Source organism: Staurois parvus, unplaced genomic scaffold (genome assembly GCF_062004578.1).
Source record: "Staurois parvus isolate SC_StPar_1 unplaced genomic scaffold, SC_StPar_1.0 ptg000194l, whole genome shotgun sequence".
Taxonomy (NCBI): domain Eukaryota; kingdom Metazoa; phylum Chordata; class Amphibia; order Anura; family Ranidae; genus Staurois; species Staurois parvus.
The window spans coordinates 1,000,702-1,006,537 of record NW_028317990.1 but is presented as its reverse complement, the minus strand read 5'-3'; positions in this window follow the sequence as shown (position 1 = coordinate 1,006,537).

Sequence of the window (5,836 nt, the reverse complement as noted above, 5' to 3'; positions counted from 1 at the left end):
GCCAATACCTTCCAAGGCTGTATCTCAGGAAAGGACCTTAAAGGGCCAGTAACACATTAAACACAAATAAAGGGGAACTCTAATAGTACAAAAATTATACAAAAAACATACAATACTCCCATATATCGTCATTTAGCAAACAAATACATAAAAGTTTTATTTAGAATAATTAAAAATTTGTGAGAAAACAATTTAAATCTATATCAACATTTAACCCAAATGAGCGTTCTAGAGCGTAAATCACATGTGTGGAATTACATGTAATTAAGGATTTAATATCATATTCTTTTTTAGAAAATAAATTTTTACCTAAAACCCCGAAATTCATTTATAGAAAGAATAGGTCTTTAAGGATGAGATTGGCTCAAAATGTCATCGAACCCCCCAAAAAAGTTCGATCTGTTTCCAAATTTAAATGTTTTTTTTCCTTGATGCTGGTGTCGGCTGGGACACCTCCTGAGTAAGTGCAATGAGTACCTAATAAAGGAATTGGCTTTTATAATATTACACACAGACTGTAATCAACATTTTTTGGCTGTAAAAAAACCCCAGAACTAGTGGGTTTCTAGTGGAGTTTTTTAGCTCTAAAAAACTCAAACACGGAAAAACACAGGAAAAGGCCGCTAATCACGGCAAAACGCCGCTAAAACACTAATGCAAAAATGCTAAAAAAAGCTGAAAAACTCATGTTTTTAACGTGACTTTACACAGCTATTGTTACCAGCGTTATCAAAACGTCCTGTGTGCATGAGGGCTTAGTGTCTCTGTGGATGTCAGTGACAGATAGTCAGTTCTTTCCCAGTGTCAGAATGCCCGCCACGGTCCTGCTATAAGTCACTGATCGCCGCCATTACTAATTAAAAGTCAATCCCCCCCAGTGTCAGAATATCCGCTGCAGTCCCACAGTCCCGCTATAAGTTGCTGATCGCCACCATTACTAGTAAGAAAAAAAAAAATCCAGAATATATACCGCCACTTGTAGATGCTATAACTTTCACATATGCCAATTAATTTACACGTATTGGGATTTTATTTTAGCAAAGACATGTAGCAGAATACATTTTGGCCTAAATTTATGAAGAAATTAGATTTTTTTACTGGATGTTTTATAGCAAAAAGTCAAAAATATTGTTTGTTTTTTTTTTCAACATTGTCAGTCTTTTTTTGTTTATAGCGCAAAATATGAAAAATGCACAGGTGATCAAATACCATCAAAAGAAAGCTCTATTTGTGGGGAAAAAAAGGGCATAAATTTTATTTGGGTGCAGCGTTTCATGACCACACAATTGTCAGTTAAAATAACGCAGTGCCAGAACGCAGAAAATGGCCGAGTCAGGAAGGGGGGTAAATCCTCTGGAGGGCAAGTGGTTAAGGGACCTTGGCCAATCACCTGGCAGGAGGCTGGCCATGGTGACCAAGGCAACCCTTAAGAATCTAAGAGCCTGGGTGGTAGAGGGCAGTGGCATGGGAAGATGGAGTGAGAGGCTGGAGTGTGGAGCCTGGGAGGGGGCCCAGGAAAGGGGTCTATCTACAGGCAGGTGCTGGAGAAGAGTATATGCACTCTACCACCGTCATCAAGGGAGGATATCCTGAGCAGCAGGGAAGGAGCCAGCCCAGCGAAAGGCCTGAAGGTAGCCACCAACCCATTAAGCTGACAGGAAGGACAGTGTGAGTACTCATACACCCCCTGGGTTGAAGGCAGTCAGAGAGAGAACCCATCTAACTTCTCATCTTGGGCTGCTGTGTTGAATTGGCAGTTTCTGGACCCGTTGCCCAGGGAATACCTTCAGTACAGTTGGGTGATTAGAGGATTCATCTGGGGTCTGAGGAGGTACATCAGAGAGCTGGAAGGCTCTTAAAGGAGAGACTATTTTTGTCCACATCTGTACATAGTTCCTAAGGAGTTTGTCCTCATATTTGCAGTTCCCTTGGGCATCCCATACACCCTTCAACCTCATCCAAGTTAACAACCCCTTAATATAATCACAAAAAAAAGCTCCAGGATTGTTTACTCAATCTGAGTGCAAAGTTTGAAAGAAAATGCTGTTGCCTGGCTGTGCAGACCTTTAGGGGGGACCCAAAACGCAGCGACTCCTAAGGGGGTAGTGCTACACATATAATTCAGATTTAGGTAAACTGAGAGGAATTTCTGGCACTAGCACAGTTGTAGTGTTTCTTGGATAGCATTACCCATTCATTGGGTTATTTCAGGTTCATTTAGTTGTTGTTCAACCCTTTTAAGGCTTAATCACATCAGCAGCAAGGAGGTGGTAAAAACAGGTTGCTGAGCTTTGGTTTTACCACCCCCAACCGCCTACACAAACTGTAATAATACAGCTTGTATACATGACTCAGGCTGCAGAGTTTGACAGGCGGCAGAACCTGTGAAACTTGCTTATTGAGTTCAAATGGGGCCATACTGTAAATACAAGCCAAACGTTCAGCTTGCAGTTGTAGTGCAATCCTAAAACATAAAATTGCAGTCCGGCAATTTAAAAATAAAAGAAAATAAATAAATAAATAAATAACAGACATTCATGAGGTGACAGTAGCACCTCTTGAACGCCTGTCAGCAGCAGCACCTGTGATCCACGGTGAATCGCTTTTCAGAGGGCAGAAAATTTGATTTTTTAATTTTTTTTTACTGGATATGTTTAATAGCAAAAAGTAAAAAATACTGTTTCTCAAAATTGTCAGAATTGTTTTTTCTATAGTGCAAAAAATAAAAACCGCACAGGCGATCAAATACCACCAAAAGAAAGCTCTATTTGTGGGGAAAAAAAGGAAATACATTTAATTTGGGTGTAGCGTTTCATGACCGCGCAATTGTCAGTTAAAATAATGCAGCGCCGTAACGAAAAAAAAATTACCTGGTCAGGAGGGGGGTAAATCCTCTGGAGGGCAAGGGGTTAAATACAAAAATGTTTATATGCACAGTTGGCACCATTAACTACTTGCCTACAGGGCACTTATACCCACTTCCTGCCCAGGCCAGTTTTCAGCTTTCAGCGCTGTCACACTTTGAATGACAATTGCGCGGTCATGCAACACTGTACCCATATGACATTTTTATAATTTTTTTGAGACAGATAGAGCTTTTTTTTTGGTAGTATTTAATCACCTCTGGGTTTTTTTATTTTTTGCTAAACAAACCAAAAACAACTGAAAATTTAAAAAAAAATAAAGTTTTTTCTTAGTTTTTGTTATAAAATTTTGTAAATAAGTGATTTTTCTCCTTCAATGATGTGCGCTAATGAGGCTACATGGATAGGCACTGATAGGCTGCACTGATGGGCACTGATAGGTGGCACTGATGGGCACTGATGAGGAGGCACTAGTAGGTGGCACTGAGGAGCATTGACAGGCATCACTGAGGGGCACTGAAAGGCAGCACTCATATATGGAACTGATAGGGGGCACTGATAGGCGGCAATGACTGGCACTGATAGGCAGTACTGACTGGCACTGTTAGGCAGCACTGATAGACAGCACTGACAGGCACTGATATGCGGCACTGACTGGCACTGATAGGTGGCACTGACTGACACTGATAAGCAGCACTGACTGGCACTGATAGGCGGCACTGACTGGCAACATTGATAAGTGGCATTGATAGGCGGCACTGACTGGCACTGATATGCAGCACTGACTGGCACTGATAGGCAGCACTGACTGGCAACATTGATAGGTGGCACTGACTGGCATTGATAGGTGGCACTGACTGTCACTTATAGATGACACTGAAAGGCAGCTCAGATGGGCACTGATATGTGGCATTGATGTGCACTGGTAGGCACTGATATGTGACATTGATGAGGCACTGATGGACACTGACAGGTGGCACTGCTGGGGATACACTGATCATCAGTGCCATGATGATCAGTGTAGATGTCCCCTCCAAGGAATGCCGATTACCGACTCTCTTCTCCTCTCGAGCTGTCAGCGTGACAGCTTGTGAGGAGAGAAATGCAGATAACTGGCATTTCCCTATTTACATGCGATCAGCTGTGATTGGACACAGCTGATCATATGACCGAGCCAACATGTTCAGCTCTTTCCGTTGATCGGTGATCCGCTGTGTCTGAGGACACAGCGCACCACCGATCGCCACGCTGCACGCTCCTGGAGCCGCGCATGTGTGGTTAGAGTGGGAGGACGTCATATGAGATGAGAACCGCCTTGCGCCCGTCATTACCTTATATGGTGGGCGGGAGGCAGTTAAATTAAAGGTATAGTTCACCTTTACAAAAAAAATGAAAGATCTGCCTGTGCAGGTGGAGGTATTTGTAGATAAAAAGAAACTGCAGCTCTGACCAAAGTTGAATAATGCCCTTGCTAAAGGTATAGGCCAATTACATAGCCCATGAAACTTGACTGGTATGAGGTATGTAAATGGCCTGCACCTGTAGCAAGGGCACTATCCAACTGCACAGCTTGTTTTAATCTACAGACACCCCTTACCTGCATAGACAGGTTTTTGGTAAAGGTGTACTATGCATTTAAGGTAGGCTCAGACAGACAAAGTGATATCCCATAGAAAACAAATAGAGCCATAGAAAACAATGGTCTGCATTCAGATCAGTAAAAAAAAAACAGCCCTTACCCCTTTAGCAATTTAGCGTAGACATACAGTATATCCTGTTTCTATACAGAAACTGATAATCTTCACTAATTGTGTTATAATTGGCATGCAAAACCAAACCCTGCTAATAGTGAATGTTTTAACTATTGTCTTTCTCCGGCCACTTTCTCCCGCATCAAACTCAGCACGACACTAATTTCCTATTTGTTTTTTTTTTTCACATGGCTGTTGGGCAAGCAGAGGTTTCTGGGAAATTAATTATTGTTCAGAAACAGTATAGTTGACATTGGTTACGATGCTCTTTTGGAAAGAAAGCAGCATTTAGGAGGATCTGTCCCGATCATGTTATACTCAGGTTATCGTAATCTCATGTAGCATGACATTAATTTAATAATTCCCTTCTCCAGTCTCTCTGTCACATGGAATAAATGTTTGATATAGCTGATGACAGATTCCACGATTGACAAAGTGCTACCTCTTCTCAGTTGTAAAAGAATGTATCCTACCCACTTTTCTCTTCATCAGGCTGGATCAGGGGTCTCCAAATGTTTTAGTACAAGGGCCACATTGTGTATTTTACAAATATTTGCAGGAAGAAAAAAACAGTTTTATAAATGAATGACTAAAATTTAAATGAATTAATACATTCCACTTTTTTTGTAATTGACATTATATGATTCAGAACAACAAACAACTTCACATCAGAGTCCCCATTGGAGTGATCCCTTTCATTAGAGATTCCATCAGAGCGCTCCCTTGCATCACAGTCCCCATCAGAGTGTTCCCTTACTTCATAGTCCCCATCAGAGTGCTCCCTTACAACAGATGCCCCATCAAAGTGCTCCCTTACATCACAGTCCCCATCAAAGTTCTCCGTTACATTACATAGTTACATAGTTAAGCTGGATGAAAAAAGACAAAAGTCCATCCAGTTCAATCATTAAAAAAAATAAAAAAAGTTATAATCCTACACCCACAAGGCAAAAAATCCCAGCAAAGCACGATCCAATTTGCTCCTGCAGGGAAAAAAATTCCTTCCTGATCCCCTGAGAGGCAATCGGATATTCCCTGGATCAACTTTGCCTATAAATGTTAGTATCCAGTATTATTCTGTGTATCTAAGAAATAACCCCGGCCTTTTTTTAAAGCAATCCACTGAGCTGGCCAGAACCAACTCTTGAGGGAGTCTATTCCACATTTTCACAGAAGAAACCTTTCTGTGTTTGGAGATTAAATTTATTTTCCTCCAGACGT